The sequence below is a fragment of the Quercus lobata genome, chromosome 2 (genome assembly GCF_001633185.2).
Source record: "Quercus lobata isolate SW786 chromosome 2, ValleyOak3.0 Primary Assembly, whole genome shotgun sequence".
Classification (NCBI taxonomy): Eukaryota; Viridiplantae; Streptophyta; class Magnoliopsida; order Fagales; family Fagaceae; genus Quercus; species Quercus lobata.
Window position 1 is genome coordinate 9,678,504 of NC_044905.1, and position 14,670 is coordinate 9,693,173.

Below are 14,670 nucleotides of genomic sequence, written 5' to 3' on the forward strand. Positions count from 1 at the left end.
GGTCTTTTTTAGCCTTTAGATTGTTGGTCTGCAAGGTGTCTTTCAGCTATATTAAAACTGGAGAAAACATGAGAGTTTGAAACGGGAGGAGAGCCGAACTTAAAAATATTATATATATTTATAATATTTTTTTTGTTAGTTTAATATTTTAATTTATTCTTAAATATATTTTTGCACACTCTAATTTAAATCTTATATACCCTTACTACAATTATTTCCAACTCTAAAAGTACGAGTAAGTGTTTGTGAATTGTAAGTATCACTCTTTATTATAAACTAGTAAGTTTTTCACGCGATGCACGAATAATATTGTAATGTTTTATGTAAATTTTTTGGAGGATGTTGTAGATATATTATAGTGTATTTATTATAAAACTTTGTTAGTAATGAGTACATCATAAGAAATAACAATTATAAATTGCACACATATATCTATTATATTTATTTTGTTCAAGTAATGAGCAATAAAAAATAAAAATAAAAACAATTTTGAAGTAATATTGTATAATAAAAGTTGATAAAAACATATTAATTCATTCCGTATTATTGATTTTTATTATATGATGTAATAAAGAGCTTCATTAGGAAACCTTTTTTTTTTTTTTTTAAATTCTTCAATGCTTTGTTATTGTGGTATGGCAATGCTTGTAGAGCTTGTTGAGGGGGTATGTTATCATAATCTGTTTCTTCATAAATATACACCGTCAATTTTGGTTTAGCATGGCTTGTTCATAATTATAAGTTTGAAAACTATTATTGTATTTCAATTTTGGTAAATAATCTTTTATATATATATATATATATATATATATATAGTCATAGTATATTGTTAACCCTATAGCTTGAAATTTGATCCCAAATACTTTGTGCATGAAGATGTGTCAATTCAACTAAAAGATCATTGGCAAGTTAACAATCCTAATAGTAAGAGATTTTGATAAAATTTCTGGAAAACATAATCACTAAGCATAAAAATTAATCAATCTTATAATTGTTTTTAAAGAAAAAAAAAATTCAACAAAAGAAATATACCCCAAGTGTCTGTACTGTGGTTATCCATACTTTTCTAAAGTCTAAACAAGTAAACAACAGCGTATAGTGTTTGTGTGGCTTCTCCATATTATATATCATATGTTGGAGAATCAAAAAAATCAGTAATAGCACTGGTAAGATGATTCACGAGCATATGTATATGTGGCAGTCACTATCGAAAGGCTTAAGGTCCAATATCTCAACGAAAGAAGGCCTAAACACGGGGCATATATTCTCACGAGTAGCTTATGAGTTCCAATGTGGGATTATTTAATCACCTTGGATATAGATGTAAGAGAAATTACCACCGGACCTTGTAGCCCAAGTGATACCCGGTTCACCACGTAACCTTCGATGAGTTTTGCACAATTTTATAGAAGCTGATGTGGGTGACTTTTAGGGTTGATTGGACAAAATTTTGACCTTAGTCTACTTTCCATAATCTGAAGCAAGTGTGGACTTGAGTTCATGAATTTTTGCTTCTTCATTTTTCTTTATTGAAATATATTTGAGGGAAAATTTTACATTATACTAGTTCTCGTGCAATTTCCTATTCTTCTAAATTTATTAGTGGTATCATGGATTTTAGACTTCTTGTGTTGGCTCCATGATTGATTATTTTAGTATCATTTTCTTTGGGATTCCTTTTAATGATATTTCCTATAAAGATATATGTTACCTACTACCTATACACGATTTTAATAATAACTTTACATTTTTTTTTTAAGGATTTCCTATAAAGAGACATATAGGGATTGATTTTTATATGATTTTTTTTTACTTTTTAATAACGTTAATGTTTATTCTTTTCCTTTTGTTTTTTCATTCATAGTGATGATGCCAAAATCGTCAGTTGGGTCACTCGTCCAATCCGGAACTTTAGATGATCTTATAGGACCTGCAAGATAAAGAGAGATAGATCGAAGAGACCACCGGGTTGTGCTCGGTGGGGGAGCCTCCGATGCTTAAGTTAGTATCAACCCATATTTATTGTATTTAGATAGTGTTTTGTTGTAGCTTTTGATGTACCTTCACAAGTGAGACGGACTGTCCCTTTTATAGGTGATTTGGATAGCTGTTGTACATAATTGGAGGTGATTATTACTCATGTGTAATAGTTATCGTATTGATGAGCGTTTAAGACCGATGAGTAATGGTAGCCATTAATGTGTTGAATGTGCTTGAGCAGTTACATCTTTTGGTCTGTTAATGATGCAAGGTCGTCCATATTAATGGACGACCTTAATGTTTTTTTTTTGGACTCATTAGTTGCCCCTCATTCCCAAGTCTGATTTTGCTTTATGCTGATCAGGCTTAGGGAATGTTCTTGACTTGTTCAGATTCAAGCTTCTTTATCATCAACTACTTTCTTCTTCAGGAATGTTAGTATTTCTATGACGACCTCTTAGTATTTGCCTTTTGAAGGTCTTTTTGGACATTCGAGGGATCATAGCTTGAAAGTGAGCTGATTTCTTTGGACGAACATTTTTATCACTGCTGAAGAGTAAGGTAATTTCTTTGGACGACCATTTTTTATCATTGCTAAGGAGCAAGGTGATTTCTTTGGACAACCATCTTTTATCACTATTGAAGAGCGAGGTGATTTTTTTGGACGACCATTTTTTATCACTTTGATGCTTCTTCTTTCATTCATTTTCTGGTTGTCACGTTTGATATTCTTGATTTGTGTGTGACTTGCATTTGTGTGAGAATCCTTGTCTGCTTACACTCGTCTAAGGGTATTTAGTCACTTAGCCACTTTTAGGTGACTTAGATCCAGTTACGAAGCTTCGTCAGCGATTTACATCGGTCTAGCGGAATCTTGTCATTTTTTTTTTTTGGGTGTCTTACATTCATTTAAGGAATCTTGTCACTTAAGCTTCGTTAGTGATTTACATCCGTCTTGGCGGAATCTTATCACTTAGCCATTTTTTGGTGACTTACTTCCATTTAAGGAATCTTGTCACTTAGGCTTCGTCAGTAATTTACATTCGTCTTGGCGGAATCTTATCAGTTAGCCATTTTTTGGTGACTTACATCCATTTAAGGAATCTTGTCACTTAGGCTTCGTTAGTGATTTACATCCGTCTTGGCGGAATCTTATCACTTAGCCATTTTTTGGTGACTTACATCCATTTAAGGAATCTTGTCACTTGGGCTTTGTCAGTGATTTACATCTGTCTTGGTGGAATCTTATCACTTAGCCATTTTCTGGTGACTTACATCCATTTAAGGAATCTTGTCACTTAAGCTTCGTTAGTGATTTACATCCGTCTTAGCGGAATCTTATCACTTAGCCATTTTCTGGTGACTTACATCCGTTTAAGGAATCTTGTCACTTAGGCTTCGTTAGTGATTTACATCCGTCTTGGCAGAATCTTATCACTTAGCCATTTTTTGATGACTTATATCCATTTAAGGAATCTTGTCACTTAGGCTTTGTCAGTGATTTACATCCGTCTTGGCAGAATCTTATCACTTAGCCATTTTTTTTAGTGACTTACATCCATTTAAGGAATCTTGTCACTTGTTGCTAGAAAGATTCCTTGATGCTATGTTGTTTTGGACCTTCTTGAGGCCATGTTGATATTTGCATTAAGTAGCACATGCACTTGCCAAGACTTTGTTAAACAAGAATTTTAGAACAATTCATAAATAATAAGTTACCAATAGCCTAGGTGGACCTTTTTTCTTATTTCCTTGTAATCCTAGAGTTTTACCTCTTTTGTGATATGTCTAGTAATGCGTACATTTTTGCATGAAACCTTACTAGGTGTAAATTTTTATAAACGACTATAAAAGAGACAGAGATAAATGTGTTACCTTAAATGACGATATTATTTTGTCACATACCTCAATCTTTTTATTGTTAGGATCTTCTTGACAAGCTCTTCCCTTTTTAAGGTGACGAGCTCTTCCCTATTCAATTTTTTTTTTTTTTTTTTTTAGCTCAACATGATACTTTATGTCTAAGGCCTAGATCTCTTTTGCTTCAATTTTTTGAAGGCATAAAAACTAGGCCACGTTTTTGCCCCCGCTCAAACGTGAAAAATACAATTCTCGTTTGTTGACGACTAGGGAATGGTCTTTCACTATTGGAACCTCTCTTCTTCTTTTTTTGGCGTGCTTTGATGACTATGGTCATTGCCATTTGTAATAGCAATTTCCTCTTCCTTCTTCTTTAATTGTACACTTAAGTCACTTCAATAATGCTAGCTGCATGACAATGTACAAATGTGCAATTGCATGCTATACAAGATGAAGTGCATTCTATATGAATCATAGAGAAGTATAAGAATTGAAGCTATTTGACTATATGCTTCTTTAAACTAGTCTTTGTTAGGTGCTTGCACCATATATGATTTTTAAAGCAATTTAAGAAGATTTTGGTGAGTTGATGGAGATAGCGGAAATTTATTGAGACTTAAATTCATGAGCATATTGTGAACACGATCATCTAGCATTTTAAGTGTAGGAAACTTAATTGAACTTCTCAGATTCATGACGAAGAAACATATGCAACTAAAAATATAGTCATATTGATTGTGATAATTGTAACAATTTTATAGCAATATTTTCAACATGTTCTACATAAACATTTGTAATAATCATGCAAGTTAAATATTTATTTAGTTTCAATAAAATGATCTCTTGGATAAAAAAGAAAGAAAGAAATGAGTTACCTCAATAGAAGACCTTAAATCTCAATACTATTTTGTACATACCTTGGTCTTTTCATTGTTGTAGTATTCTTGACGAACTCTTCGTCATTGAACTCTTACTTATAGAGCTCTTCTTTGTTGGATTTGTACAACCCATAATTTACAGGAGTTAAACTCGGCATTTGTGATATATATGGAATTTTCACAACTTTTAGCTATATCTCTATTTTCTTTTTAAGGGTTTCTCTTCATCAAATTATGACATCCCCTTAGAAAATTTGGAACATTTGTTTTTTGCATATCTTAAGCTAGTAATCTAGCAAACCCCTTATAGGTTTACATATTTTACAAAATTTTGGGTGAATTGATATAGCTTATGTCCAAACAATATCATTTCATGTAAGAGTATAGAAACTTAGTGAGAATTAAATCCACACTTAATGCCATGCAATTGAATAAAATTGTCTTATTTTATGTATGAAGCACATGCTCTATAGGCAATTCAACCATTTCCACTTTTTTCTTGGTTTTGGCGATAGTAGAATAATAAAAGAAATGGATGGGCTTAAGATCTAGAGATCAAAAGTTTAAAATAGGTCACACTAGTTAGAGCAGATATTATTAGTCAAGCCTTTTAACTTTAGCAAGAAAGTATCTAGCCTTTTGTGTACATGTTTGTACTAATCTTGTAATTTAGCAATTTGCCTTTCCAACAATTGTTTTCATAACTATTACCCTATTCTCGTGCAACTAAATAACACTTGGCAAAGTGTTTAAACTTTTTAAAGAGTGTTGGAATTCGGTGTGTCTAATGACATTTGCCATTATGATAAACAGTCATCATATTTATCATAGTAAACAGTTATGATCTTATTTTAAATTCATAGCTTGGTTTTTATTTGGCAATAATGATATTTGTTATTATGCCTAAAACTTGACTTCAAACGTTGTTGCAAATACTTAGAGAGCTAAAAGTAAAAGAAAATTTTAAATCTGACCTTAAGGCCCAAGAACTGGGCACCATTGTTGATGTATTTTGTTCTAGCTATTTGAAGATGTAGATATATCCAAAAGGTTTGCCCCCGTTCAAACATGAAAGGTACATTCGCTAGTAAGAAAACCTCTATGACATTCTCAATAGTTGTGCCTACACCATGACCTTTTTCTACAGGATGATTTTTCTTATGTCGAGCCTTTGGTTGATCCATTTTGTCAAGCTTTACTAGGCTCATTTTGCTCCAAAAAATACTAACAAATTAATAATCTCGATTGTTCTCAAATGATGAGCTTAATATAGAGTACATGTCATTCTATTTAATAGAATCACGTGGAAATAATTTGATACTATTTAGTATTTAGAGACAGTAAGCTCTGCTTATATATCATATATGTGAGTAAGTACTTACTCTGGTGATGTCACTAGTGCAAGCATAAAATAAAAAAAACATTGTACATGTATAGCTGCTTTTATTGAATCATACATGTGGATTGTGACACCATGAGAGTCCCACATTTTTCCCTTTGAATGCTCGAAGCATGATTAGGTATAGATGGAACCATTTAAATTCTCCATTCTCAAAGTCAAAGAAACATATATTTATACAGGGAAAAATTTGAATAGTAAATTTTGTTCATTCTATTGTGGAACATTTTAAGATACAAAATTTCATAATATTTTGAAAATGATTTATGCTTAACTATTGCGGTAATTTTGTAAGGACTGAATTTTATAATTCTCTGGGTCTTTCAACTTCAGTCCCACCTTGCATTCACTTTGAAAATTATTTTGTGTGCAAGGCCGAATACATCATTCATGCATTTTATTCCTAAAGGTTTCTTTTTAAATCTTTTCAGAATTGTTCCTTAAAAAACATAGTTTCATTAACCAACTGACGGACTAATAACTCATGCACAACCGACTGTAGAGCATTCTAACCATGTTATGCATTTTCTACTATACTTTCACCACCAATAAATACACATAAGTTTGGGGGATGGCCTTATTTTGTGGCTTTATCACCCGTGAATATCAACTAAGATATTATCAGGGTACCATTTATTTTTCTTCTTTAGTGTACCATTAATCTAATACCATAAAGGGACACAAACATTCTATTTTTGTTTTAGTTATAGCAGGAGCCATTATTAGGATGTCAATTACGCCACAATATATGTAAAAACAATTAATTGAAATTGTTTCCTAGCCTTACCATTCACGGTTCAAGGCATTTTCATATATAGCATAGTTTGTAACATATTCAAAATTTAAAATACAATTCGGCCTTACCACATCTATACACAATCAGATATGCTTCTCCATGCAATTCGGCCTTGACTCTTCTATACAAATCGGATATGTTTCTCCCTTATCACTTAGATACAAAATTAAATACAATTCCGTCTTATTCTAATCCTATCTCAACACAATCCAAGATTTGTATTTTGAATACTACAGCTGTGATACTTAACACTAGCTGCGAATGACTTAGCTGCTATCCTTGATGACTACAGCTGTATCCTTAACAATATATAATTATATTTGGCTTTAATGGCAAGGACCTCAAAGAGACCAGTTTGACTGTGCAGTTTATAACAGTCAAGGTATTCATTACCTTTCCTTTTTTTTTTTAATGCCTATATTTAATATCACAATTTTGGTAAGGTAATTATGTTTTATTGAAGTTTGGTTCCACCTTTCATGCAAACTAAAAACAATGGGGAGCCGGTGAAACTAAGAAAGGAAAGTTCTCCTATAGTAATTTCATCATAGTTGACTTGGGTGGCTGAAAATTATATGACCACCTACAATCACTTCTTTTTATTTTTTAACAAAAGGATATCTAATAGAATAAAATCCTTTGTTATATTTCTAAAGTTTTAGACGAGGTTATCATTTCGTTTTGAGACTTCTAGTACTCTAGATCTTTTAACAAGATGATGTAAGACCATATAACAAGATGAGAAACGACACATCTTACCTTAAGGCCTAGGAGCTCGGCCATTCCTACGAGGTCTACCAAAGTCGCTCAATTTCTGTGGTTGTCGTGTGTACTGTGTCATGCCTAGAAGGTCACAGGTTGTGAAGTTCTTACGTCACTGTCAACCAACCCAATCATGTCTTGTGGCTGGGAATCACACTTTCATTGGTAACGGCATCATTGGAGGTGTCTTTCCAACAGACCCTTAAGCTAGAGGCCAACAGATTTGAGACCTTGGATCTAGGCTCTCTCATCATCGTCTATTCATTTGGCTGACAATTCGTGTTTTAAAGACGACGGTGCCTTGGTAATATCTCTTTATCTTTCCCATCTCGACCCAATTTTAGATGACTGGATATGGGCAGAGTAAAGAGATGATCATTGAGTCTCATCCCATGAGGTACTCTAGATTGAATCGAGTGAACCCTTTGTTACAGGAAGAGCTAGATGACTAATCGCCCTCCTCACAGACGGCGCCAAACTGATGATGCCAAAATCGTCAGTTGGGTCACTCATCCAATCCGGAACTTTAGATGATCTTATAGGACCTGCAAGATAAAGAGAGATAGATCGAAGAGACCACCGGGTTGTGCTCGGTGGGGGAGCCTCCGATGCTTAAGTTAGTATCAACCCATATTTATTGTATTTAGATAGTGTTTTGTTGTAGCTTTTGATGTACCTTCACAAGTGAGACGGACTGTCCCTTTTATAGGTGATTTGGATAGCTGTTGTACATAATTGGAGGTGATTATTACTCATGTGTAACAGTTATCATATTGATGGGCGTTTAAGACCGATGAGTAATGGTAGCCATTAATGTGTTGAATGTGCTTGAGCGGTTACATCTTTTGGTCTGTTAATGATGCAAGGTCATCCATATTAATGGACGACCTTAATGTTTTTTTTTTTGGACTCATCACATAGTTTATAATTGGCCAATCTGATTTTGAGCATACTCTTGTGACTACGAGGAAACAAGCAACTACAAGCATAGTAAATATTTTGTATGATATCTATGTAATATATACCCTCATATTTTTCTTTTTCGTGAATCATACAATATATACCATTTTTTTATATAAATAATTTGATAGTTAAAACAAGCTGAAGACGAATTTTTTGTCCTACTTTTTGTATTCTATTTTATAATCAATTATAATATACTATGTGTTTGATTTTTTTTTTTCTATTTTAAACATTGGTTATTTTATAAAAAAAAGTCAAATAAATATATGAAAAGTTATGATTGATGTCAGGGACAGAGCTAGGATTTTGAGTGAGGGGGGGCGAGATACACTCAAACCCAAATGCTTAAAAAATTTGTTATAGCCTAAACTTTCATATTGTACCTCTAGATTAACCCAAAGACAACCATGTTTTTTTTTTATCCAAGCTACTTATAAAAGAATATATATATATATATATGTGTGTGTGTGTGTGTGTTTATCCCAAGTTTCTTTGGGGAACTTCATCAAACACTAAGCTGCAATTATCTTATGCTAATACTTTAAGATAAATTTCATAAATCATTTAGAATCTAGACAGAAACTCACAAAAAGAATCAAAATTTAATATAAATTTGAATAAAGAAAGTGTACTTTTTGTGAAAATATGGAAGTATTGAACAAAAATGGAGCATGAAAATTCAAAACCAAGCTTTATATATTTTATATTTTGCTTTTTCTCCCTGGTCCAAGCATAGCTACATCCCTGATTGATATAACATAAAGTGGAACACAAGGGTCAAAGAATTTGTGTTGAGAGGATAGTTTACAATAGGTGAGGGGTTCTAATTATTTGAAATTTGAATATCTCAATTAAATACATTAAAAAATAGGAACAAGTTAAACTACAAGAATTTGCTTATGATTAATTCGATAAAAGAGTTGTATTACTAATGTCACGGATTTTTAGAAAGTGAAGCATGACACAAGTCACACAACCATAGAAATGTGAAATGTCACTAGCCAACTGCTGCAGCTAGCTTCCAAATATTGCTGTAGGCATGTATTTATATTTCATTAATTAAGCCCCCTTTTTTCCCCCACTGTGTCTGTCCGTGTGTGTTAACATTAAAAACATGTGAAGAGAGATTTTTTACAAAAATGTTTTTTGAGAAAAAAATAATGAATGCAATTTATAGACATTTATATTAGTATAATTTTTCTGTTTGTTTCAACATAAATATTTTTCAGAAAATAAATCATTTTGCAAAATATATTTTCTATAAAACTATCTCATTTTTCTATATTTAGTCAATGACCTTAAAATGAGTTGAAATATTATCTTTTGACTTTCTTCATTTAATTTTGCGTGAATAAAGTTTATTTAATTATTTATTATTTTTTTTATATTTAGTTCCGCTTGAGATAAAGTTGTTTTAAAAAAAATTTAACGTTCTGATTATTTTGATGGAAAACCTTTTATAAGGATAGTTTTCTGTGTTTTCCAGTGTTTGATAGTAAAAAAAAAAAAAAAAATTAAAGGAAAACTATCTTTAGTCAGCGGAAAAAGTATAACTTATTTTTAGAAATTGTTTTCTATTAATTTTTTTGGAAAACAACTCTATCTCATAGCAAGTTAAATGAAGAAAATTAGAAAATTATTTTTCAATTCATTTAAAGTAATTACCAAATATAGGAAAATGAAATAGTTTTATAGAAAATAACTTTTAGAAAATGACTCATTTTCTAGAAAATATTTTTTCCTAAACAAACAGAGCGTAAGTGGAAAACATTTTTATTTCTTGCTAAGTTAAAACATGGGAAGTTAAAAGATAATTTTAATTTGACCTTCTTTTTTTATACTAACAAACAAATAAAAAATACAGAAAATTATTTTCACATAAAGTTTTTTATTAATACAACCAAGTGTAAAGAAAAATTTGATGTGACAAAATTTTATTGGGGGTATAGTAAAAGTTATTTTAAGAAATCCTTATAGAATTAAATTTTTATTTTTAAAAAACAGAGGTCAAATAGGAGTCCAAATCTTCTATCCTACACTTTCTGCTCCATTATATACTCCACAAATAAAAATATGCCACATGTCTATCTAATTTATTAAATGCTAAATTTGTGCCTTTTATTATTTCAATTACCTGAATATGATGGGTTATTTATTTATTTATTTTAGGAAATTGAAATAATAGAAGGCATAAATTTAGCATTTAATAAATTAGATGGACATGTGGCATGTTTTTATTTGTGGAGTATATAGTGGAGCAGAAAGTATGAGATAGAAGATTTGGACTCGTCAAATAGTAGCTTTTGATTCCTTCAGGGCTTTCCTTTCATGCATGGCAATGAATTCTTCTCCAGAGATAATGATCACATTTTCCTTCCTTTTTCTTGAAGACCAAACACCCATGACCATAGTTGTCAAAACGTGAATCGATTTTTAATTTTTCTGTATCGTGTATTGTATCGTATCGTGTATCGTAAGATACATAAACACTTAATAAAATTTATAAAAAAATTATAAATATACATATGTAAAGGGTCTATTCATTATAAATTTTGAATATATTCAACTAATGACTAATTTATTCATCACTTATGTAATAATATTTAACAAACTAACTAAATAAATCAAACTAGCATGTGTTTATAACATACATATTCAAATTTCTTAAATTCAAATATGATAATATATTATAAATGACCCAAAAATAATAATTTATTTTCATCATATTGCCTAATCAACCCCATCTAAGTCAATGCTATCATCATGTTTATAATTTTGTAAACTTATTTCTTCATTAGAATTTTCTTCTTCATCATTTGTCATTAACATTTACAATCTCTTCTTGTTCTTTTTATTTTAATAATATTTTTATAAAAAAAAAATTTGGCAATCTAGTTTCTTGGACTTATAACAATAATGATAAAAATAAAAAAAAATTATATTGTCAATTAATATTTTATTAGTAGTATATAAAATAAATTTGTAAATATTAAAGTGAAGAGTAAGTGTGTACTATGTAGTCTAATTGTAGGAGAGAGAGCAAAAAAAAACTTATGAATATGTTATTTTAGTAGGGTAAACTTAGTAAACTAATAATTTTTTGTTAAAAACAAGTCTAACAACTTGTTAGATTCAAATAAAAGTACAAATTTTAACCAAAAAAATCTCATTTTTAAGCATTTGTCCATGTATCGTACGATATGTACGATTTTGCATTACGATACGATTCATACGATACAGTATGTACGATTTTGCATTACAATACGATTCATACGATATACATACTGTATCGTATGATTCATGAGCACTTACGATACGCCGATACGATACAGAACTTTTTACACATGATACAATACGTATTGTACGATATGTATCGCGTATTGTATGATATTGACAACTATGCCCATGACCCACCCAACCCCTAGAAATATTTTAAGCCCTTTCCCATATTAATAGTCCTAGGAATTTTGGACAATAAACTCACTACCCCCACTCTACTAACTTCTTATATTCTCCATTAACTTTAAAAAAAAAAAAATGTTATATTGGATTCAAAAGAAGCTTGTCGTATACCATCTTCATTTTGGTTGTCGGTGTTAAAGATCGACATGAAGTTTTACGAATGCAACCAAATCTTAGAATTTTCGGCGATCATTTAAATCCACTATCAACTTGTGTTTTAGTTGGTGCTAGATTGCTATTTATTAGTACTACGTACAAATTTGTGGTCCACTTCTTTTGTCCTAGAATTAACATTTCATTTTGGCTGGGAATTAAAAAAAAAAAAGAGAATTACCCATTAATTGGTTCTTCACCACAAAGGAGTTAAAGGAAGAAAAGGACCACTACGCAATTGTCATTTTCCAACGTAGAAAAGAGGGCACGTCCAAATTGGGGAGAAAATGGGCAAATGCCCATTTCAAAAAAAAAAAAAAAATCTAACATTTTGCCCCATTTTCTAAACTAATTAGGAAAATGTCTCTCTTTTGAAACTCGATTTTCTCAAAATCGAGTTATAAAAAAAAAATTCTGGAGCCTTATAGTGGCATTTTAAGGAGCCTATAGTGACGTTTTAAGGAGTGGCATTTTGTAACCCGATCTCCATGAAGTCGAGTTACATGCAATTTTTTTTTTCTTTTTTTTACCTATAATTTCATGGAGATCGGATTATAAAATGCCACTATAAGTCCTTAAAACATCACTATAGGCTCCTTAAAAACGTCACTATAGGGCTTAACTCAATTTTGAGAAAATCGAGTTTCAAAAGAGGAGTATTTCCGTAATTAATTTGCGAAAGAGGGTAAAATGCTAGATTGTTTTTTTGAAAGGGGCAAAAGCCAATTTTTTCCTCCTAATTGGTATAACCATGTTTTTAACGAAAACATTCAAAATTTAATTATCAATTTATAAAAAAATTAATAATAGAAATAGACTTAGAAAAGAGCTATGGAGAAGGCATCTTTGTTACAAGTACATAGGCTTTTTTTATTGAACTATTATATAGGCAATTGTGCATATGATATCTTCTTTATAAGAACTTATCCCAATGCAATTAAAAAAAAAAAAAAACCTTTCTTTAATTAGCCCTGAGAAGGGAGCCAAAGAACTTTATACCCTTTACATATTTCTTTTAACTGATTGCTTTGTGATTGTGATTCAGCGTGGAAAATTTTCTTTAGTTAACTAATTCTTCTTCTTTTTTTTGGGCTTTAACCCTTTAATTGATTAGAAGTCAAGTTCTACTTGCTGCAATATTTTTGTATTATAAATTGAACATATTTAGTAATGTTATTGTTCATGGACCATATTCATTATCATTTGCCACTTTAGGCGTGTCACAGAAGAATTCACACCATATATGGACCTCTATTGGGAAATGGGAATTGCATAGACCGAAATTATACAGAAGTGAGACTTTGAAACTAAGCTACTCTGAACACTCAAAAGACAATTCTTTTTTCTTTTTTCTTTGGTTGACAAGTATGGGAAGAATTTCATGTGCTAAGAAGTAGAACTTTTTTGAGTTTTCAAAAAGTCATAGAGAAGGCTTTCTTGTTGCCACAAGTTTCTTAACAACTAGAAGGAAAGGTGGAGGGAATATCAAATAAAAACTTTCTAGATTCATTTTAATTCTATTGTTTACCAAATTAATTAAGATGGATTGGTTTTTTTTCAAAACCCTTTTAAAGGTATCATTTGCTTTTACATTCAATAGTAGCACTTTCGAGATTGAAATTGTATAGAACTTGCAAGGATAGCAATGTGAATGTAAAATCAAAGAAAGGCACAGCTTGTTTTGGATGGTTATGAAAGTCAAAGATGACCTTGTCTTTGTGAGAGGGATCAAGAAATTAATGTAGTTGGTGGAGGTTCAGAAGTCTATTGGATCTCAATGAGCAGAATCGTAATGGACGTAAACAAATAAATCATGCAAAGGAGGTGGCTATGTGGAGTAATAAATACTGGTCTTATTCAATTGTACCAATTTTTCTTCTTTTTCATTTTTTTTGGATAATCAAATTGTATTTAGCATATCACAGATCCTGCAGGTACATGTATTATTTAATTTTTTTTCAGTAACCATATTGGTAGTTGACATTATTTTATTCATGCTAGACAAATTTGTTCGATGAAGTCATAAATTTCAAACTGTGGAAAAACATTACCTGTAAAGCCCAACTTTCAGCTAAGAAACGATTCTCTGAGTAAAATTGAAGATACACTGAAATAAGAATTCCACACTGAATTGGCTTTTTCTTTATTATTATTATTATTTACCTCCTAATGCTGAGCTTATTATCAAGAACTATTTATAATTGATGATTGAAAAACATTTTGTGTGTCCATTGTACACTTTGTACCTACGACCTACGGGGACCAAACAGAAATAAATGTTCTCAAATGATTGTGGTTCAAGATCTTAAAGATAGCCCCCAAACCTTTTCAAAGGATAGTTCTGTTTATAATTAATCAGATTAATGCCAGAGTATCCTGTAGTTGCAAGCAATAAATGAGTTATGCACATTTGCCAG